The sequence below is a fragment of the Podarcis raffonei genome, chromosome 16 (assembly GCF_027172205.1).
Source record: "Podarcis raffonei isolate rPodRaf1 chromosome 16, rPodRaf1.pri, whole genome shotgun sequence".
NCBI lineage: Eukaryota > Metazoa > Chordata > Lepidosauria > Squamata > Lacertidae > Podarcis > Podarcis raffonei.
Window position 1 is genome coordinate 24,898,678 of NC_070617.1, and position 23,165 is coordinate 24,921,842.

The window sequence follows — 23,165 nt, forward strand, 5'->3', positions numbered from 1 at the left end:
TGTTGTTTGTTGTTATTCTCCTGCCCTTCACCCTAAAGTTCCAGGGCAGGTTACAACAATAAAGCATGATACAGTGGTGCCTTGGTTCCCAAACGCCTTGGTTCCCCAACACCGAAAACCCGGAAGTAAGTGTTCCGGTTTTCGGACGTTTTTTGGAAGCCAAACGTCCAGTGTGGTTGTTGGCTATTGTTTCCGGGGCACCTGCACCAATCAGAAGCTGCGCCTTGGTTTTTGAACATTTTGGAAGTCAAACGGTCTTCCGGAACATATTAAGTTTGGCGCTTTTGTTTTTGCTATTTGTTTTGTATTTTTGTTTTTGAGGCTTTTTCAGTTAATTTCTTTTTGTGATTGTGTGGAACCCAGTTCAGCTACTGATTGACTGTGCGACTGCGGAAATGGATAAAAGCCCCCCATCCAAACAATGACTGTCATCAATATTTTTTTTTAAAAAAATCATCTACAATACTGTCTTTTTTTTTATATACTCCAGTACATTGATTATTGCTTTCATTTTGTGGATGAGTGGTCTCGTTAGATAGTAAAATTCATGTTACACTGCTGTTTGAAGGGTTGTTTTTTTAAAGCCTGGAACGGATTAATCTGTTTTGCATTACTTTCTATGGGAAAGCGCGCCTTGGTTTTGGAATGCTTTGGTTTTGGAACGGACTTCTGGAACAGAGTACGTTTGAGAACCAAGGTACCACTGTACTGAAAACTGTTCAAAACAACTCAAAATCACAGAAATAAGGTGGGCCCCAAAAATGCACACCCCCAGCATCAAAAGCCAGGGTAAAGAGGTCTTGAGCATTTGTTGAAGCCATATAATGAAGGTGCTGGAAGCACCTCTGCGGGGAGGAAGTGCCACAGCTTTGGGGTAATCACAGATAACAGCTTCCCTCAGCTTCTGAGGGCACCAGAATTACCAAGTGGATCCCCTGTGCCGATCACAAGACTCGATGGGGTCTCTAGGAAAGGAGGTGGCCTTTCAGGTACAGTCATACCTTGGTTTTTGAACAGCTTATTTCTCGAACGGTTTGGCTCCAGAACACCGCAAATCCGGAACTGACTGTTCTGGTTTGCGAACTATTTTTGGAAGCCTAACGTCCGACGGGGCTCCCGTGGCTTCTGATTGGTTGCAGGAGCTTCCTGCAGCCAATCGGAAGCCATGCTTTGATTTCCGAATGTTCTGGAAGTTGAGCGGACTTCCGGAACGGATGCTGCTTGACTTCTAAGGTACGACTATTTGGGGCCTGAGATGTTTAGGGCTTTAAGCACTGATGTGACCATCTCAACTTGGGCCTGGAAACAAACAAGCAGAGTAGCTGTTTTAAAACAGGGTTTATACGAGATCTAAACCGAACCCCAGCCAGTCCCCAGGCTGCTGCATTTTGTACCAACTGAAGTTTCTGAGTCATCTTCAAGGGCAGCTCCATGTAGAGTGTACTACAACAATCCAATCTGGAATTGTAGCAATCTTACCCCTGTCTTTTGCACTGCGGAGTTGCCAGTGCTCCTTTTGAGCCCTTTCTGTTCTGTTTTGCTCCTTCTGATTCCTTAAGAGTATGTTTTGGCAACTTTCCTGGTTTCTAAGGCGTGCAAATCCACAGCTCCTACGCTGAGAAGGCCTCTCTCCCCAATCCCATAGCCGCTTCCTCTAATGGTCTGGCTGGGTCCTGTGCTTTCATGTAATACAGATTTGAGCTTGACTCCAAGGGCTGGGGGGCGGGGTGGGTCAGGAATCGGGGAAGAGGAAATGGCTGAACAAGGTTGGAATTGATTGATGCCTCAGAGAGGCTCCTGCGGGAGAAGGATAAAAAGGGCGGGGGGAGAGGGAAGTTTGTCTGCTAGAGAATGGAAAGAAGGACTAAAAGAGCCAATGTGGTGTAGTGGTTAAGAGCGGTAGTCTCGTAATCTGGGGAACTGGGTTCGCTTCCCCGCTCCTCCACATGCAGCTGCTGGGTGACCTTGGGCTAGTCACACTTCTTTGAAGTCTCTCAGCCCCACTCACCTCACAGAGTTTTTGTTGTGGGGGAGGAAGGGAAAGGAGATTGCTAGCCGCTTTGAGACTCCTTCGGGTAGTCATAAAGTGGGATATCAAATCCAAACTCTAAAACAAGCCCCAGGTTTCACTGATTTTTATCCATTGATAACTGTTTTATGCACATTAATGTAGTTTTTTTGCTGTTTTTATTATATATACACCACTTACGGCAGTGGTTCACAAACCTTTTCAGGCCACTACCAACTTGGCTCCATAAACTCATCCCCAGCGGCCCCTACCTTACTGTATAAAAAGCATTACAGTGGTACCTTGGTTGTTGAACGGCTTGGCTCCCAAACAAATCGGCTCCCAAACACTGCAAACCCGGAAGTAAGTGTTCCGGTTTGCGAACATTTTATGGAAGCCAAACTTCTGATGCAGCTTCCGTGGCTTCTGATAGAGTGCAGGAAGCTCCTGCAGCCAATTGGAAGCCACGCCTTGGTTTTCGAATGGTTCCTGGTTGTCGAACCGACTCCCGGAATGGATTAAGTTCGACAAGCAAGGTACCACTGTATTCAGAATAGTAGTTTGCCTGACCCAACTAAGGAAGATAACAACACAGTAGAATTCAAAATGGTAAGAATTAATTGCACATTTATTCAAAATCCAATTAAAGCTATTTAATTAATTCAAGAAAGTTACCTTGATCCAATGGTGTCACTTTTTCAAAGACTGATATTCATTTACACCTCCAGTCTCCCCCTGCTTCCTCTTTGCCTCTTAGCACACCCCTAGGCAATGTGCCCCTCCCCCAGGGGGCACCACTACATACTTAGGGAACCATTGACTTAGGAAGCTTTGTGATTCGGTGGCCCATAAATCTTTCTAAATAAATAAGAGGGGCGTCGTGTGTGCGTGGAGACAAATGGAGACTTATCTCCCAGTCCACAAATGAGGAAAACTGCTAGCAAGACATTTAAGGTACTATTGTCTCAGTTAGGACTGTATGGAATACCCCCCCCCCAGGTTATAGTTCTCAAGCGGAAAATAGCAATTTCAGAGGGTAAAACCTATCTCCTGAGAAACGCTGTGCACAAAGATTCATTGCTTTCTGGTGCTGTCCCCAGCCGCCCAGTCTGGGTGTCACTGTCTCCTTTTTAATTAATTTTTATTTCCCACTGCTTGGAAGGTGGAAGACTTCCCTTTGTTGGAGATTTTTAGATGGTGGTTGGATGGTCATCTGTCAGGGATTTTTAAAGCTGTGATATCTGTATTGCAGGGGTTTGGACTAGATGACCCTTCTGCTACCCTTCCAACCCTACAGTTCTTCGATTCTATTATTCTAAGAGTAGGAAACTGAGAGTAGTAGTTTTTGGATTTGATATCCCGCTTTATCACTACCCGAAGGAGTCTCAAAGCGGCTAACATTCTCCTTTCCCTTCCTCCCCCACAACAAACACTCTATGAGGTGAGTGGGGCTGAGAGACTTCAGAGAAGTGTGACTGGCCCAAAGTCACCCAGCAGCTGCAGGTGGAGGAGCGGGGAAGCGAACCTGGTTCACCAGATTACGAGTCCACTGCTCTTAACCACTACACCACACTGGCTCTCAGGATTCTTCTCTCTTTTGATTCTCAGGAATCAAAATGGACAGGTTTGCTCACCCCTAGGACCAAAGACCAGACAGGTTTGCTCACCCCAAGGTCCATCCACCCCCCTCTGTTATATCAGTACTATAATTAATCTGAGTTTGGTTGCTGGGATAGCTCAGTTGGCAGAGCACGAGACTCTGAATCTCAGGGCTGTGGGTTCCAGCCCCACTCTGGACAAAAGAGTCCTGCATTGCAGGGAGCTGGACTAGATGACCCTCATGGTCCCTTCCTGATCTACAATTCTGTGATTCTTGCTTAGGCATTATGGAGTTGGGAGAAACAGGAAGCCAGCCACCGGTACAGCTGCAGATCACAGTTATTTGGAAAGGTTTGCTTGTAGGTGGTGATAACAGGCAAGATGGCTGCCAGAGCGGGGGGGGGGGAGGCTAAGGGCCACAGGGACTCCCTTATCTCTGGTTGACCCCAAAACGTAAGTTCTTCCATCAGGTGGGCAGGAAGGGGTGGGGTCTACCCAATGCCTATGCCCAACCGCTTACATCTGCAGTAAATAAAGTTCTGGCCCAATTTCACCCAAATATTTGTTGTCATGACTCTTATGCTTGGTATTGGGGAGGACCGAAGTGAAAGCGGGGCTGCCTTGGCACATAACAGAAAACTGGGGAAGTAAAAACATCCCTGTTAGTTTCTGGAGAAAGTGAGAGGTAAAAGCTGCATTGATTTGCCATCGTGCCAAACGTCGTCTTCTGCTTCTTCCCCAGCTAAAACTCCAAAGCATGAAAGCCCTTTTGAAACTCATCATTCCTGGGCAACTGTGCTCTCTGCTGGAAAGAAAAGGGAACCTTGATTGTCATGGCACCAGCTGTTTCTTTCTCTAAGGCAGGAAAAACAAAACAAAAACACAGAGCAGGGATACTCATCAGCCATTCATTGCTCTTGCAAACATCTTTGCACCAGGAGCGGAGAAATGGTCTCTCTCTCTCTCTCTCTCTCTCTCTCTGTGTGTGTGTGTGTGTGTGTGCGCGCGCACGTGTGTGTATGCTGCAAGATTTGTACCTGCTGAAAGCATCAGACTTTGTTAATCAATGAGTTGCTGCTAAGCAGAAACAGCCTGCTCGTGTCACAAGCCAAAGACTGACTCTCTCTCTCTCTCTCTCTCTCTCTCTCTCTCTCTCTCTCTCTCTGCTTAGTTACATTCAAGGAACACATGTTTTCTTTTCCAGGCAGGTGGTGGTGGTTCCCACCAGGGCCTAAAATGCTCCAAATACTGCCACTTTCCCTCTTAGGGGACTTGCTGCAGATCCTCGATCATTTTGGCTGCTCCTTCCTGAAACTTTTCCACCCCTATAATATTGTTACACACCACCCCAATCTTCAACCAGCTGGAGACTCCAGGGGTTCCTTGCGCTTATCCAGGTTTTCTTGGAAGGAAAGTCCACAAAGACTATCATGTCTTTAGGATATATTGTTAAGTTGTGGGTGAACATATCAGACGACACAGCGATTCTTCAAAGAGCTCTTGTTTATTCAGAGCCCAGAACAGAACTGAACTGAACTGAAGGGTTCAGTCAGCCTACTTATATAGAGCTCCAGTACAACGTAACTGTAACAACTTTCTGTAACTATCCAATCACTGAACGTCACTTTCGATCCCTTATTTGCATATGTGGACCTGAACTATCTACAGTATCCCCCTGCTGGCCCAGGGTGAGAACTTCAGTACATAACATATATGGTTTTATTTACACATATATACAGCCTGGGCACAAGATGGAGGGGCTCACAGCACTAGCACCCCAACATATCTCACTTCTCTATTAGTCAAAGATTTGAATCCAGCAAGCAGGTCTCCGTGTCTCCAGCTTCCAACCTGCTTCCAGCTCAGCTCACACCACTCTGCCTATTGTTAGGCAGGTAGGGAAGTGGCTCACTTATTTCTTCTAGGGTACAAAGGCAATTTCTTTGATTATACTAATCACGGTGCTTAACTAGGCAGCCAAAACCTGTAGCAATATCCTTTCTGAGCTGCCTGTGGAGAAGAGCTCTGGTTTTTTTTTGTTTAAAGTAGAGCAACATAGGATAGACAAAAAAAAAAGCCCCTTTAGGCTTTTAACTTTTTTTAAAAAAAAACCCCTCACCTGGCTCCTGTCTGGGGTGAACATGATTTGGCTTCCTCGCTGCAATTTAGCTACTCTGCCAACACACCAGTAGAGCCTAGATTGGATGTATATTTCTTCCGGCATATGGCACACTCCCTCTGAACAAGGAGTTTCCATTCGTTCTGCAAAAAAGCGACCTGGCGGCCAAGGGAAATCTTCGGCGTTTTCTGAGTCTCCTTGCATGCATTCCTCCAGTGAAGAAGAACAACGTGCGGCCTCCGGGGACCGGTTGATTTTTTTATGGCTGAAAAGTGACAAACGGTCCCTGGCTTTCCAGGCCCTGAGGCTCTGCCCGCATCATGCCTGGCTTGGGGAGTGATACATGGCCATCAAGGAGCGGTCGGTCTTCATGGTTTCGTGGAAGTGCTGTTGAGAGGCAGGTTAGATGTCGAAAAAATAATTCATGGGCCAGGAGGGAAACGGTTTCACATCTCTGGGAATTGACCTGTCATCCAAGACACCTGCTGTTAAGAAGAAAAAAGAATAGAGAGTTTTTCCCCCCTTGAAGGTGCCCTGTGCATGGAAATGTGTGACCTTTCCTGGGACTGAAGAACAACTGTGTGCTGTTGTGAACCACAGGGGATCTAAACAATGAATGAATGAATGGGTGCTTCAGTCCATTTAACTGGTAGATTAGCCCACTGCAAGCAGAGTTGATTAACCAGCGAAGATCATTTTAAACTGGTGAGTCTGTGAGCTTAGGGGCTATAGCTCTATGACAGGGGCTATTGATGGCCACTTGCCATGATGGCTCTGCTCTGCTTCCTTGGTCAGAGGCAGTAAAACATCTGAATACCAGTTGCTGGAAATGGCAGGAAGGCAGAGGGCTCTTGTGCTCAGGTCCTGCTTGAGGGTTTTAATTTCCTGAAATGGGAGTGTTTGCTTATGTTGAATTGCTGTGTATTTTTAGTGTGGGGTTTTTCCTTTGGCAGTAGTAGCTCTCTCATGCGATTGGCTGACTGTGAGTCACATGAGAGAGGCGTTCCATTCTGTTGTGACTGTTATTCAAGTAACTGTCATTTTTAACCAGTTTCTGTTCTTCCCTCTCTCTCTATGTGAGGGAGAATGGCTGCTGAGAGAGGTTTCAGTGTGGACCTTGTGTTTCAGTGTGGTCTGCCTGGGGTGAAGCAGAGGAGATCCCGAGGTTCCACTGTATATAGATATAGATATATATACCCTAGTGTAGGTTCTAACTAACCTGTTGGTCATCCGTAATATAGAAATGATTAAAGGAGATATGGCTATGCCTATATCCCCCAGGCAATCGTGTATAAAGTTTGGTTTCAGTATGAAGCTCTCAGGAGAGACTTTGGGGGCATGATTAACTTTAGGAAGTGTATGAGGGTGAGAGCGAGCCAGCCATGGTGAATGATTTGATATCGATTCCCTACAGGCAGGTTCCATTCATTCCGAGTTCCAGAAGGACATTTAATCTTTGTTAAAAATAAATAAGTTCAATTATTGGAAAGGGGCAAAAAATACAGTAGCGTATTTATTGCAAGTAAATCAAAAGTAATTACTCTGGGAAAAGTTCTATTTTGGAGGCTTTCAGCCACACGTTGCATGCTGTGTCTCTGATTGTCATGGGAAAAAAAAAAAGAATTTGGAAGTGATGGAGCAGAGATGTGCTTGTGCTCGCGCTGTGTGCGAGTGTTGAGCGAAGAGAGGAAGAGCCCTGAGTTTCAGGCAAGGCCAATTGAAAGACCTGGATACCTTGCAGTTGAGGGTGGGATGAGGTGGAGCTCATTTGTGGCCAGGAAAAGCAGATACCTGAGCAAGTCTGCATAAGGAGTGTCAGTGGACCCATTCAAGCCTCTTGGCTTGGTGTAGCTGATCGCAGGAAGCTGCCTGATACCAAGTCAGACCATTGGCCCATTTACCTCAGTACTGTCTACACTGACTGGCAGTGGCTCTCCAGGTTTTCAAGCAGGGGACATTTGCCAATTTGCATTTTCCTGGTGCAGAAAGTATGGATCTGATGTGTAGAGATCTTTCCTATTCTAATTAATTCAAGAGGGTTCTGGAGGCTTCTCTGTGTGAAAGAAAGAAGCAGAAGGTTCATGATGTTTGGGGTATTCCTTCGGAGAAGTGGAGTACAGCTGGCTTAAACTGGTTATGTTATCTCTTTCTGTCAAGGTCATACTGACTATAAAAGTAAGGCCAGAAGGAGCCTGGGATTCACTCTTTTCTATCTCTTTTTCCTCCTGGTGTGGTGTTCTGTACATAGTATGCTTAGCGTTAAGGTTTAGACTTATTATATTATATTATATTATATTATATTATATTATATTATATTATATTATATTGTAAGTTTAAGTTAAGTCTGCTGCAACTGGATTTCTTATGGACAGTGCCAATCCTGAATGTATTGGATTTGTGACCATTATGCTCAATTGCCTTCAGTAGCAGTAAAGCTCTGCTGGAAGAAATATTAATTGTCTCTGGTATATTATTTGGTCTACTATTATTTGGTCTCTGGTCTACTATTAATTGTCTCTGGGGGAATTCTGCAACGTGTTAAGTTTTTACTCTGCTAACTATACATTGGAATCTACTCTGGATCAATACTGAATAGAATTCAATGACAACATTCTCAGCCCAAACCTGTAGATTTTGCCAGGAACTGAACCTGGGACCTACTGCATGAAAAGCAGATGTTCTGCTACTCGGCCCTTCCCAAATAGGAACATGGGAAGATGGCTTTAACTGAGCCAGACTATTGGTCCATTCATCTCAGTGCTGTTGACACTGACTGGCAGCCACCCCCAGGGTTTCAGGTAGGAGACATTCCCAGCCATAGCTGGAGATGCCATTGGCAATTGAAACTGGGACCTTCTGCATGCAAACAGCTGCTCTTCCACTTGGCCACACACTTCCACTTTATAATAAACCTTCCAACTGCTCCACTTTGAATGGGACATCCTAGATCTACAGAAGGCTTCTGTTTTAATTCCCAGATGTCCCCCTTCCTCTGCCACTGCTACGGCAAGGCCAGGGCTGCCTCCACAGCCACTGTGGCAAAGCCTCCTCTGTCTCTAGGTCTCAGCTACGGCCTGCCACGGCCGCTGATGCCATTCTGGAAGCGGCTTAGGAGAAGAGAGCCCAGCTGGTGGAGGTAAGGTTGCGGGGTGGTGGGGTGGCGGCAGCAGCCATGGTGGGCCGAAGTGGCCTGAGCGGGCAGGGAGGAGAGCGGTGGGGTGGCAGTGGTAGGCTGATGTGGCCTATGCGGTGGCAGTGTGAGTGGCTAGGTCACACAGGGATAGTGGCAGTGGTGGGCTGAAGTGGCCTGATCAGGGGTGAGGCAGCATGGTTAGGGGCAGGGGCGAACGAAGGCTAACCGACACCCGGGGTGGGGTAAACTGCCGGCTGTGCATGCGTTGTGCCGCTACGTCATAGCTGTCAACATTTTCCTTTTTTAAAGGGAAATTCCCTTATTCCGAATAGGATCCTCGCAAGAAAAGGAAAAAGTTGACAGCTATACGCTATGTACAATGCATGTGTGGCGTCGCTATGTAGGGTGCATGTGCGGCGTCGCTACGTACAGTGCATGTGCCCGACACCGTGCATGTGTTGTATGTAGTGGTTTGCCACCAGTGCTGCCCAAGTGCTGTATGGATGGTGGCGGGATCCTCTGCTCACAGCTGCAGCGCTGGCAGTGTGATCCTCCGCTTGCGGCTGGAGTGGCGCCGGAGGAATCCCACTGCCGTCCATATGGTGCTTGGGCGCCGCCGCTGGCAAACCGCTATGTACAGCTCATGTGTGGCATCGCTACATACAGCACATGCGTGTGACACCGCACATGCGTTGTACGTAGCGGTTTGCTGCCGGCACTACTCGATTGCCACACGGATGGTGGCGGGATCCTCTGCTCGCGTCTGCAGCTATGAACAGAGGATCCTCCACATGCGGCTGAGGTGGCGTGATGGCTGCTTGCGCCGCCGCACCCGGGCGCCTTCTTGTCACCCCCCCCCAGACATGGCACCCGGGGTGTACCGTCCCCCCTTGTGACGCCACTAGTTAGGGGGATGTTTCGGATTTATCTTGGAAAAAGTTGGAGCGCATGTTATAAGCGAAGCCATCCCAGCCAGCAGATCTACTGCAGGCCTTGGTTAGGGGCAGATCCGACATTTCCCGCAAGCAGCAAAGCTGAGCTTTCAGCAGCAACTCCACCCAAGACACAGATTCAGAGGCATTTCTTGTATGCCTCCAGGAATAAAGCTGGCGCGAGCTCCTATTCAGCAGAAGTTTAAAACGAACAATGCTGCATAAAGGGATTCCCCCCGCCCCCAGCTTGAAAACCGTGGCCTTTCGCACAATGGAATAAAATGGGAGCGCGGGAGAGAGAGAGAGAGACAGAAATTGAATCTCAGCACTTGTTCCTGAGAAAGAGAGAGAGGAAGCCCTTTGTCCACCTTTAGAGGAAAATGGTACCTAGCTGTCATTAGAGAAAGGGATCATTTTTCTTGGCCGTGCAATATTTCAAGGCAATCAGCGGCCACTTAATTACCCCGTGGGATTCTCTCAATAAACGGGTATCGCTAAAGGGGGCTGCACGAGAGCCCCGCAAAAAGGTTACCCAGAGAACCATTTTTGTCAGTCACAGTTATTTCAGATAATAGTCCAAAGTTCAACAGCATTCATATTGGTCCTCTGGATTCAATTGATTTTGTTAAAGTTCACTCCGGCAGTCGGAGCCCGTGACTGCAGCGATTGCAGTCCAGGGACCCTTCCCGGAAAGTTATTGGCATTCCAGGCATGTGCCGGTTGAGATGGCAGTTCATGATGGCTGCGAAGACGGCTGGACCGGTGGCAGGGAAGAAAAAGAGGGAGTTTGTTTCCAGATTACCAAGTAAATACTTTGCAGTAATTACAACTTTAAATTCTAAAAGCGGTGATCTATAGGAGTAATATCGCATGTATAGGCAAGAGGGGAGTTTCTGCGGCCATCAGGGAACGGAGCGTTGGCAGAAGGATTAGATTAGTGGTGAAATGAAGGCAAGGCGGTGAAAATGAAAAATGAACGGTGCCCGAGACGGTGCTGCTCATGGCTGACTCAACCTGCCGACAACGTCAAACAGGGATCTATCGTCACGGCCCCTTCCGACTCCCGTTTGCTAAGTGAAAGATGGAGTTTGCCTCCAGTTGCAGAGAACCGCCATTACACCCAAATGGACCTCATCATGATAAAGAATGATAACATTGCATTACACAGAGTGGAAGAGGGGTACAGTGGTACCTCGGGTTAAGAACTTAATTCATTCTGGAGGTCCGTTCTTAACCTGAAACTGTTCTTAACCTGAGGTACTTTAGCTAATGGGGCCTCCTGCTGCCACCGCAGCTGAACCGCAGTTGGATCAGTGCCCTGAACCCCTGGTCTACCTGGTGGCAGGTTAGTATGTCAAGCCCCCAGTTCAGGGTCAATCCACAAGTCCAAAGTCCTGCAAAGATTCAAGCTGAGGTCCATCAACATGGGCAGATGAGCAGACACAGCACCTCAGCTCTGCTGCCCTTTTATACTTTGAATGCTGACCGCAGCATCTGGGCTTGAGGAGGCAGGTGACCCTCACCTGTCCTGAGCCTATTCCAGCTGATGAATCACACACCTCCTACCAGAGCTAGCAAGCCCCACCTGGCCAGCTAGTGACCTGGGCTGTGGGTCCTTGCCCGCCTCAACCTCCTAGAGCATCACTCCTGCTGCTCCTTATGCCTGAAAGCCTGCCGTGTTCAAGGAGACTGGGGCCCCTCTAGCTCTGGTGATGGGCCCTTGTCAGGGACTGGGCAGAGGAGGGATGGTGCAGACCACTTCCCCAGCCTGACCCTTCCAGAGAAGAAGAAGAAGACAGTTCAGAATTACAGCAGGGGTTTGAGGGAGGTCACAGCTCAGAGGAAGACGAAGGGAAAAGTTGGGAAATAATGGGAGAGGAGGAGGAGGCAGAGTCAAAGCAGCTGGCTGCCACATTATTACTAGAAAGCATTCCAGACCCACCATCTCCTAGAACCTGGCGAGCCTTAAAAGTAGGAGAGCAAAGAGCTCAAAGACAGAGGGCACGTAGCGGCACCCGTAAAGGGGTGTGTGTGCTGTTGACCAATGAGGAAGTGGGAGAGAAGAGGGGGTGGAGATTTACTCGGGACAACGCCATTATTCCAAGAGGTTGCATTCCCAAGCCTCTCTCTGTAAATATTGAATAAAAAGCAGATGGTAAGGACTTTTCCTTGTCTTAATTAATTAATATTAATTAAGAATTTCTTCGCCGCCTCTATTGCATCTGCAGAAAACAGCAGCAGGAGACTTTTTCAGGTGGTTCACAATTTAGCGGAACCACCTGCAACATCGGGGCCCAGTACGGGCCACATGTTCTCCTGCAATGATTTTGCAAAGTTTTTTGCAGATAAAATCGCTCAGATTCGGGAAGAAGTAGACTCCACCGTGGGAGCAGGGCCGGGGCGGGAGAGTGCTAGAGTTCTGTCTAGTCAAGTTGAGTGGGATCAATTCCAATCTTTTACCTCCGAGGATGTGGACAGGCTGCTTGGACGAGTGAAACCAACCACCTGTCTCCTAGATCCTTGCCCATCCTGGCTTATAAAAGCTAGCCGGGAAGGACTGGGCGATGGGCTTCGTGGGGTGGTGAATGCTTCCCTCCGTGAGGGAGCCTTCCCAGACCCGCTGAAAGAGGCGGTTATTAAACCGCTTCTTAAAAAACCATCTTTAGATGCGGCCACGATGGCCAACTATCGCCCAGTCTCAAATCTTCCATTCTTGGGCAAGGTGATTGAGCGAGCGGTTGCCGAACAACTCCAGGCACGCCTGGAAGAAGCGGACCATTTGGATCCCTTCCAGTCGGGATTCAGGCCTCATCATGGGACTGAAACTGCCTTGGTCGCACTGGTTGATGATCTCCGGCGGGCTAGGGACAAAGGTGAGAGCTGTTTCCTAGTTCTGCTGGATCTCTCAGCGGCGTTTGATACCATCGACCATAACATCCTTCTGGACCGTCTTGAGGGGCTGGGAGCTGGGGGCACTGTCATACAGTGGTTCCGCTCCTTCCTCCTGGGCCGTGTTCAGAAAGTGGTGGTGGGGGATGAGTGTTCAGACCCCTGGGCTCTCACTTGTGGGGTGCCTCAGGGTTCTGTCCTCTCCCCCATGCTTTTCAACATTTACATGCAGCCGCTGGGAGAGATCATCAGGAGGTTTGGGCTGGGTGTTCATCAGTATGCGGATGATACCCAGCTCTACCTCTCTTTTAAATCAGAACCAGTGAGGGCGGTGAAGGTCCTGTGTGAGTGTCTGGAGGCGGTTGGAGGATGGATGGCGGCTAACAGATTGAGGTTGAATCCTGACAAGACAGAAGTACTGTTTTTGGGGGACAGGAGGCGGGCAGGTGTGGAGGATTCCCTGGTCCTGAATGGGGTAACTGTGCCCCTGAAGGACCAGGTGCGCAGCCTGGGAGTCATTTTGGACTCACAGCTGTCCATGGAGGCACAGGTCAAATCTGTGTCCAGGGCAGCTGTTTACCAGCTCCATCTGGTACGTAGGCTGAGACCCTATCTGCCTGCGGACTGTCTCGCCAGAGTGGTGCATGCTCTGGTTATCTCCCGCTTGGACTACTGCAATGCGCTCTACGTGGGGCTACCTTTGAAGGTGACTCGGAAACTACAACTAATCCAGAATGCAGCAGCTAGACTGGTGACTGGGGGCGGCCGCCGAGACCATATAACACCGGTCTTGAAAGACCTACATTGGCTCCCAGTACGTTTCCGAGCACAATTCAAAGTGTTGGTGCTGACCTTTAAAGCCCTAAATGGCCTCGGTCCAGTATACCTGAAGGAGCGTCTCCACCCCCATCATTCTGCCCGGACACTGAGGTCCAGTGCCGAGGGCCTTCTGGCGGTTCCCTCATTGCGAGAAGCAAAGCTACAGGGAACCAGGCAGAGGGCCTTCTCGGTAGTGGCGCCCGCCCTGTGGAACGCCCTTCCAGCAGATGTCAAAGAGATAAACAACTACCTGACATTCAGAAGACATCTTAAGGCAGCCCTGTTCAGGGAAGTTTTTAACGTGTGATATTTTACTGTATTTTTGGTTTTTATGGAAGCCGCCCAGAGTGGCTGGGGAGGCCCAGCCAGATGGGCGGGGTATAAATAATAAATTATTATTATTATTATAATATACTGCCCTATACCCAGAGGTATCAGGGCAGTTCACAGAATAAAATCACAATCTATAAAATCAAAATAAGAACAATAACCCAGTAACAGCCCCCCAAGAGCCACATTTTAAAAGGGTATAGGATGTCCATCAGGTCAACCAAAGGCCTGGTTAAAAAGGAATGTTTTTGCCTGGCGCCCAAAGGTGAATAATGAAGGCGCCAGGTGAATTTCCCTGGGGAGAGCATTTCACAGAAGGGGAGCCACTGCAGAGAAGGCCCATTCTCATGCTGCCACCCTTTGGACCTCTCGAGGAGGAGGCACACAGAGAAGGGCCTCAGAAGATGATCTCAGGGACCAGGTAGGTTCATATGGAAAGAGGCGGTCCTTGAGGTATTGTGGTCCTGAGCCGTTGTCTTATCTGTTCCTGGCAACCTGCCATGGGGTTTGGTTCCTCTGCTACCTGACAGCCCTGCTGCTCTGGTTCCTGTGCATTGACCCCAATTGACCCCCTTGTCACCCTTCGTCACCCCGTACTTCCTACACAAACTTCTCTTTCCCAAGTATGTCCTAGTCTCAGCAACACCCCTTGCCAGGATCTTCCTCCTCCTCCCCGTTGTCCTGCCAGTTCATGTCCTTCCACTTCCATCACGAGTGGTAGAAGGAGCTCAAAGACTTGGAAGCTGAGGATCCTGAGGAGGGATTCAGTGGGCTGTCACCAAATCAGTCCACGTCAGCCTAGCATGCAAGTTATCTAAGTGTCGGATGTTTTCAGGTTTGGATCAGGAGCCCTGGGAGCGAGGCACTGACTAGCAAAAGCTAGCAAGATTTTTTTTTTTTTGAGAGGGGACATTTGGCATGTTTGGAATGTTGAGAAAGTGCCATGGGTGTCTATCACAAAATGGCTGCTGGGTATGACGAGGCACAAAATGGCTGCCGCATCTAAAAGAAAGAAAGAAGCAGAAGCAGAAAAAGAGAGTGTCAACTGACCTGTGGCGTAGTGTGTGTGTGTGTGTGGGGGGGGTGGCACAGGAACGGTTTCCTTGGGCGTAAAATTGTTAGGGGGTGCAAAATTTAAACACTCAGTGCTGTCTCGATACAGCTCTGCTGAAAATGGCTTCTTCATACAAACCAAGGAATGATTTCCCTGGACAACGGAACAACTCTTCTTTTCTTATCTCTGTGACTGCGATCTCCTGGGTGACGTGGACACCAAAAGGCAGTTGAATGCGGGAATGTATAAGTGATAACGAAATAACGTTAGTGGCATTTAAAGAAGCTCTGTAACAGAATAAGAAATATTGCAAAAAAGTAAAATATAAGAGGGGGGTAAGCATAAAGGTAATATTAAAATTTGGAAATGTGTATCAAAAAATTAGAATTCGAATGATTGTCAGAGAAGTTGAAGGAAGTCAAAAAATTGGAAATTTATTGTAAATTGCTAATGTGATACGAATGTATGGAAAATTAATAAAATATATTTATAAAAAAAAAAGGCAGTTGAATGCACATGTGTGCTTCATCCTTTCCCCTCCTATCCACCCACCCACCCGCTCTGAGCTGTCTCGGGTGCTGGCAACCCATGCTACGTCACTGCAACTGATAAATACCTGGTGGGGACTCGGCTTGTGCACCACCACCGACCTCCAGCAAAAACAGAAAATTACTAAGATAACTGAGGGATAACTGAGGGCCCATGGCTTAGTGCATAGCATCTGCTTTCATGAAGAAGGCCTTGGTTCAATACCCTGTGGTATCTCTCCTGTGGATATCCCCTGCCTGAACCCTTGGCCCCTGTCAACGGCAGCTCCTCATATGTGGAACCACCTCCCTCGTAAGGTGCGCCTGACCCTCTCTCTCTGTACTTTTAAATGGTTAGTTAAGATGAATCCTTTTCAGCGAGTGTTTGGAGCAGGAGCGATCCGATTGCTGCTACTTTGATCAGTCATTTCTCTTTTGCTATTTGTTGCGTGTTTCTCGAACGATTGTGCTGTTGGATGGGTTTTATTGATTTCTGTCTGTTTGCCTTGTTGTAAACCACCTTGTGGTTCGTGCAAAGGAAGGCATATAAATTATCTTAAGCATATGAATAAAAGTAACGACTATGCTGCGTTTGTGATTCCTATGTGTTCCTCTCTAGTTTCATGGGAAAAACAAATACTGCGAATGGTGGTCTGGCTGCCTTGGTGGGAGAGATGAGAAGCGGGACTAATTCCATCAGCCTTTCTGAAAGACTAGCTCCATCTGGCTGTTTCTATGCTAGCTGGTGATGGCATGAACTTCTATTTAAGAATCATTCTCTGAGTTTGCTTTTTTCCTCTTCCCTCCCTGTCCCTTTCCCCTTGTGTGTCATGCCTTTTAGATGGCAAGCCTGTGGCAGGACTGTCTTGTGTTAATCTATTGCATGGAGGCCCCTCTGGCAGCCTTTACCCAGAGAGCCCCAATTTCTCCCCACCTTTATGCGCAAAAGCAGCCCTTATCACTAGACCCAATGCGTCCTACATCATTGCACACAGGTTTTGTGGAGGAAGCTAGAACAAAAAGAATGCAATAATCTTTTTAATATTCCCAGCAGAGAAAACATAATCAAATATGAATGTGATGCAACATATGAATCTATAAACCTGAGCCATATTGCTGTGCCATCCCCTTAAAACCCAGAAGCGGCTCCCTGTTGCCTAATAAGCAGGCTCTGAATGTTAATCAGAGCATTATTGGCCCAGGATGACAAGGCGGGGATGAGAATAAAGCTAAAGAGGATCTCAGGAGATAGCAGCAGGATTTCCAGTCCTGAAAACCGCCCTGAGACCTCTGGGTGTGGGGCGGTATATAAATTCAATAAATAGTAATAATAATACAGTGGTACCTTGGTTCTCAAACTTAATCTGTTCCGGAAGTCCGTTCGAAAACCAAAGCGTTCCAAAACCAAGGCGTGCTTTCCCATAGAAAGGAATGCAAAACAGATCAATCCGTTCCAGACTTTTAAAAACAACCCTTAAAACAGCAACTTCCCATGAATTTTACTATCTAATGAGACCATTGATCCATAAAATGAAAGCAATAATCAATTGTAGATGTTAAAAAATAAAATTATTATTTTTTCTTACCTGCACTGATGGTAGTCATTGTTTGGATGGGGGGCTTTTATCCATTTCCGCAGTCACACAATCAGTCAATCAGTAGCTGAACTGGGTTCCACACAGTCACAAAAACAAATGAACCGAAAAAGCCTCAAAAACAAAAACACAAAATAAATAGCAAAAACAAAAGCACCAAACTTAATACATTCTCGAAGTCCGTCTGACTTCCAAAATGTTCGAAAACTGAGGTGCGGCTTCTGATTGGTGCAGGCACCCCGGAAACAATAGCCGACAGCCATATTGGACATTCGGCTTCTGAATTTTTTTCGAAAACTGGAATACTTACTTCCGGGTTTTTGGCGTTTGGGAACCAAGGCGTTTGAGTACCAAGGTACCACTGTAATAACAAAGGGGGTATTATCAAAATGCGTTAGTTAGGATCCACAAGGAGCACTGAAATGTGTCAAAGGGATTTTTGGAGTGGGGAGGGGAAGTGTGGAAAGAATGCCATGCCTCTCAGGAAGTATGGAATGGCAAGGAGGAGAACTGAATCCCTTGGCCAGAGAAGCAGCAGCTGCAGGGAGCTGGTTTCTGTGCTCCAAGCTGCTCTGCCACTGTCCCCATGCCTAGAAAGCACGGTGGCCTTCCATTTGCTCCACTGCTTTCCCTGAGGAGAACCCAATTGACATTTGCTCCAATTCAGAGGTGGGGTTCCCCCGGGGAAAAGCAGTGGGACAGCTGGAAGTGGGGATGAAACCCTACTCTGGCCTTCTCCATCAAACAGAAGACTAGAGGCCACTGGGAGGCCGTACCTCCCAGGGGCGTAGCGTTGTTTGCCGACTCCCGGGGCAGGTGCGTTCACAAGCTCTGGAGGCGAAGGCAGAGGGCGCTCATCCAGTCCTTGCCGCTGATGCTGCCAGGCTTAGTGCTCCAGGCAGGGACGGGGCATGAAGGGTTCTCTGCCCCAGCACTTATTACTGATGGGGAAGGGGACACACCAGGAGGGGACAGGGCACAGAGGGTGCACACCGGGGATTGGGGGTGGTGCTGGTTTGTTTCATTCTAATTGTGTGCCCGGGGCAATAATCACAATCATCATCATCACAATAATTTATTATTTATACCCCACCCATTTGGCTGGGCCTCCCCAGCCACCCTGGGCGGCCCCCCAAAGAATATTAAAAACACGATAAAACACCAAACACTTCAGATGTCTTCTAAAAGTCAGATAGTTGCTTATTACCTTGACATCTGGTGGGAGGGCGTTCCACAGGGTGGGCGCCACTACTGAGAAGGCCCTCTGCCTGGTTCCTTGTAACCACACTTCTCACAGGGAGGGAGTCACCAGAAGGCCCTTGGAGCTGGACCTCAGTGTCCAGGCTGAACGATGGGGGTGGAGATGCTCCTTCAGGTATACTGGGCCGAGGCCTCTGCCCCCGCACGATCCCCCTCCCCCCATGCTACGCCACTGGTACCTCCTGTCTCCCAAAGGAGGTCACTGTAGAGGGAAGGACAACCTGGCCCCATCCACAGGCCAGGGAAGGAGCAGCTGCAAGGAGCTTGTTTCTTTGCCCTCTGCTGGACAGTACATCCTGCTCCAACTTCCAGTTGACCTGGGACTACAGAGATGGTTCCTTCTGGTTCCTTCCATTAGCCAGGCCATTAAGGGCTACTGGGTGATGCTCTACTGAGGTTTGCATTATGACACGTTCATGTCTATTATTACAACCCATTGCAAGCTGCCTTGAGGGTCATTGGCTCAGAAGGTGGTATCCAAATCAATGAATGCAGCTATAAATAACAAGAAGGGTTCAAGTATCTTAATGGCATTAGAGGCTGTTGGCTGCTATATCCAGGGGGAGGCCTGATATTTTGCAATAGTTGGTGCACCCATTGCAGGTTTTCTGTCCCCCCCCAACCCCTGCCTTTCCCTCCTCTTACCTCCTGCAAGATAGCTGGAAATCAATCAAGCCTTTTCATTTCACTCCCACTTAGCAAGCATCCTCATTATTAATAATTGGATAGCTTAATTTTAATTCCATTTATTCAAATCATTATTCCGCCCATTGATCAATACAGTGGTAATTAGATTAACAAATACAGAGTGATTAACGGCCACAGGAAATGCAGTTTAATTAATTTAAATGAAGCACTTTTGCTTTTTTTTTTAGAGGAGGAGGTGAAAATCACCCCAGACCGTTTTAGTTTATTTATTCCTCAGGTGGGAGGGAGCTGTATAGAATCTCCCAAAGTGATGCGAGGCTTCCCCATCCCTATTATTTTTAAATATTAAAAACTGAAAATTGAGTTGGGATCTAAGGTAAAAGTGCATCTTTCATGAAAAAGCAGAAGTTTAGGAAACGCAAAATGCACAGTATTGTGAGCTACTGCAGAGGCAGGCAATCGGTAGCCCTAAGGCCACAATGAGTAGTAGCCATTGATGCCCTTACCTATTCTACATGAATTTACTTAATACCATCTGTGCTGCCAAATACAGCAGTTCTTTCCAAGGATATCAGGACAAAAGGAATGAGGAGGTGGAAGAGGAACCAAAACAGTTTGATTAACAAATAAACAGCAGGCATGCAAAGCATAAAATAAAACATACCCGACAGGGGCTACCCACTCTCCCCTTTAGCTGCCCGGAGCCCCAGGTAGAGCAGCAGGAGAAAGACCCTGACCATCGGTGTCCCAGCATCAGGTCCTTTGATCTGGGCAGAAGCTCATCGGGCCCCTCCCACCTATGGCTTTTATAGCCTGCCTTGATGTAATCAAGTGCACCTGGCATTAAAGCAAAGGTAAAGGGACCCCTGACCATTAGGTCCAGTCGTGACCGACTCTGGGGTTGCAGTGCTCATCTCGCTTTATTGGCCGAGGGAGCCGGCGTACAGCTTCCGGGTCATGTGGCCAGCATGACTAAGCTGCTTCTGGTGAACCAGAGCAGCGCACGGAAACGCCGTTTAACTTCCCACCAGAGCGGTGCCTATTTATCTACTTGCACTTTGACGTGCTTTCAAACTGCTAGGTTGGCAGGAGCAGGGACCGAGCAACTGGAGCTCACCCCGTCGCGGGGATTCGAACCGCCGACCTTCTGATCGGCAAGTCCTAGGCTCTGTGGTTTAACCCACAGCGCCACCTGCGTCCCTGCACCTGGAATTACTCATGATTAATACAGAGCAGCTGAGAGTCTCCCACTACCTGCAGCCGGCAACCAGCCAGCACTTGCAACACAGAAGAACCCAATAAACTCCCGACAGGTGTGTGAAACACAAGAATCCACCAGCCCTCAAACTGGGGATGTTAAAAGGAAAGGGATATGCCACCAAACTCCTCGAAATACAATTGTCTTCCGCATTTCCACTACACCATCCATGTTGGAAGCCATTACTGTCTCCTGCAGAAGCAAGTTCTGTAGTTTAACTATTTGCTGCGTGACTAAATCCTTTATTTTTACCTGTCCCAAATCTCCCAACATTCAGCTTCATTGGAAGCTAATGTGTTGTAGTGCCAGTTCTATAATCTCACCTCTTACTCAGCTTTCCTCATAGGGGACTCGCTCCAATGTGGTCTAAACCCCCCTTTAAATCCATATCAACAAAAAGAAAAGAACTCACTCTGAAACTCACCTACAGGTGGTACCTAACACCGAGAAAACTAGTGCTAATACGCCCAGGAACCTCACCAAAATGCTGGAGAGGGTGCACCTCCACAGGCACATACCTCCACATGTGGTGGGAGTGCCCCAAAATCCAACCATTGTGGACAACAACCATACGAGAAATAAGTAAAATAACCAAGCAAGTATTAGAAATCACCCCAGAATTGGCCCTACGAAACATCTTCCAAGACAATAATGCCCACTTACACCACAAAGAACTCATAACCCACCTACTTTCAGCAGCCAGAAGTATCATAGCCAGACATTGGAGAGACCGGTCAGGAGTAAGAATGGACCAATGGTACCAAATAGTATGGGAAACAGCCCTACTAGAAAAATTAACCAATAAACTGGAACTGACTCAGGGAAAAATAGAAGAAGACACCTTCACCCTAGTATGGCTCCCTTTTATCACATACACAGCCCAACAAGACAATGGCAATAATCCACCAACAGCATACAAATCAATATGGCTAACCAGATCCAAAACACCCACCCACCCCAATCACACATGAAAACAAAGACCACCACCGCCCACCACAAATGAATAACCACACCCTAGGCCAACCCCAACCTCTCTCACCACCAAAGGAACACAAGCAAACAGCAAAGAACCTGCACAAACAATGCTGACACCAAACCCTACATATAGTAAGTGAAATAGAAAAATCGCCACCCGACCCCCCCATCTTCCCCCCACCTCTTTCCCCCTTTTCTTCCCAATGTCTCAACAAATGAAATTGATTTGTAAAAATGTTACATGGGGGGGGGGGGAAACACACGAGAGAGAGACATTGCACACTTTTGTAAATCAACAAAATCTTTAATAATAATAATAATAATAATAATAATAATAATAATAATAATGGACTCGCTCCACCCCCTTGATCTTCCACAAAGCCCCAGGCCTTTTGCGGGCAGTGCGTGTGGAAATGGCCTCAGAATTGCTGGAAAACATTCCCAGGAGATTCTGTAAAGTGGCTTTCTCGTTTCACAGGGGCGGGATGAGAAAATGAAATCTCAGATGTTTTCTCAGGAAAACGTAAGAGAAATTTCAGCTTGGCTCTTTGCAACGCATTAAGAAATCTCAAGGAGGTTGTCTTATGCTGAATCAGACCATTGGCCCATCTAAGTCAGTGCAGTCTACTCTGGTTGGCAGCATCTCTCCAGGCAAGAGACACACCCAGGCCTACCTGGAGATGCCAGGAATTGAACCCAGAACCTTCTGAATGGAAAGCAGATGCTCTGCCACTGAGCTACGGACCTTACTGTAAGACACAGGAATATAGGAAGCTGCCTTATACTGAGACAGGCCATTGGCTCACCTAGTTCAGTATTGTCTACACTGGCTGGCAGCAGCTCTCCAGGGTTTCAGGCAAAGGGTAATCCCAGCCCTGCCTAGAGATGTTGGGGATTGAACCTGGGACCTTCTGCATGCAAAGTAGATAATAATAATAATAATAATAATAATAATAATAATGATAATAATAATAATAATAATAATAATTGCACTAATAATAATAATAATAATAATAATAATAATAATAGTAATAATTGCACCAATAATTTCTTTCTTGCACTAATATCATTTTTTTACCTCCCTCCCCCAGGATTTTGTGTTGTAGCCCTGTTCCTCTTACCAGCTTCAATGAGACATTTCCTTTTGCACTCTCATCCCACCTTGTGAATCATCTCAAGGAAATGTTAACACATCTCATGGGGTCCTCGATGTCTGACGTGCCCAAAATGAGCTAAAAACCCCCCGTCAGTTTTGCAAGATGCAAAGCATTGAGCTCACCGGGATCGGTTTGTGTGTGTTTTGGGAAAGAGCAGTTGACCCGCTTTCCGGCAATCTGTAGAAGGCCAGGGCTCCCCCTGGGAAGATTTTGTGATTCATCTTTCTGGGCATTGATTCCTGGCCTTGTTTTTCAGACGTTGTTGTTCTCCAAAATACAGACAAAGACCTTTCGCTACCGCGAACGGAAGACCCATAAAATGTCTGCATTTCAAAATCGCGTTGTAATGAGCGTGCCTGGAAATCACGCATTTTAATCCGGGAGGAGTCAAAGCAAAGCTAACTGAAAGGAATGAGTTTGCTGTGGACTTTCAGGGCGCAACTGAGCATCTATAAACAAGAAATATCGATGGAAGTGGTTCCCCTTATTCCAGATTATTGCAAAGTCTGCTACCTGGCAGGGCCATTATTTTCCCTCTTCCAAATAGTGGGATGCAGTGATGGGAAATGCTTTTTCTCCTGCTGATTCCTTTACATTGTTTCTTTACATCGTTCTGTCCCGATACTGAGGTCCAGCGCCGAGGGCCTTCTGGTGGTTCCTTCACTGTGAGAAGCCAAGTTACAGGGAACCAGGCAGAGGGCCTTCTCGGTAGTGGTGCCCGCCCTGTGGAACGCCCTCCCACCAGATGTCAAAGAGAAAAATAACTACCAAACTTTTAGAAGACATCTAAAGGAAGCCCTGTTTAGGGAAGCTTTTAATGTTTAATAGGTTATTGTATTTTAGTGTTTTGTTGGAAGCTGCC

The 23,165-nt window shown here is 47.4% G+C and overlaps 2 long non-coding RNA genes and 1 other non-coding gene across 3 annotated transcripts; 2 read left to right on the forward strand and 1 right to left on the reverse strand.

The window, feature by feature from the left end:
• Positions 1-3,734: 3,734 nt before the first annotated feature.
• Positions 3,735-3,807, forward strand: TRNAQ-CUG (transfer RNA glutamine (anticodon CUG)). Its single transcript has one exon. It is a non-coding gene; the product is annotated as a tRNA-Gln (tRNA).
• Positions 3,808-10,106: 6,299 nt separating this feature from the next.
• On the reverse strand, positions 10,107-18,586 carry LOC128404171 (uncharacterized). Its single transcript, XR_008328074.1, has 2 exons — positions 18,445-18,586; positions 10,107-10,545 (listed from the first exon to the last, which is right to left on the reverse strand). It is a non-coding gene; the product is annotated as an uncharacterized LOC128404171 (long non-coding RNA).
• A 3,036-nt stretch (positions 18,587-21,622) lies between these two features.
• LOC128403772 (uncharacterized) lies at positions 21,623-22,888 on the forward strand. Its single transcript, XR_008328004.1, has 2 exons — positions 21,623-21,669; positions 22,238-22,888. It is a non-coding gene; the product is annotated as an uncharacterized LOC128403772 (long non-coding RNA).
• The last annotated feature ends 277 nt before the right edge of the window (positions 22,889-23,165 follow it).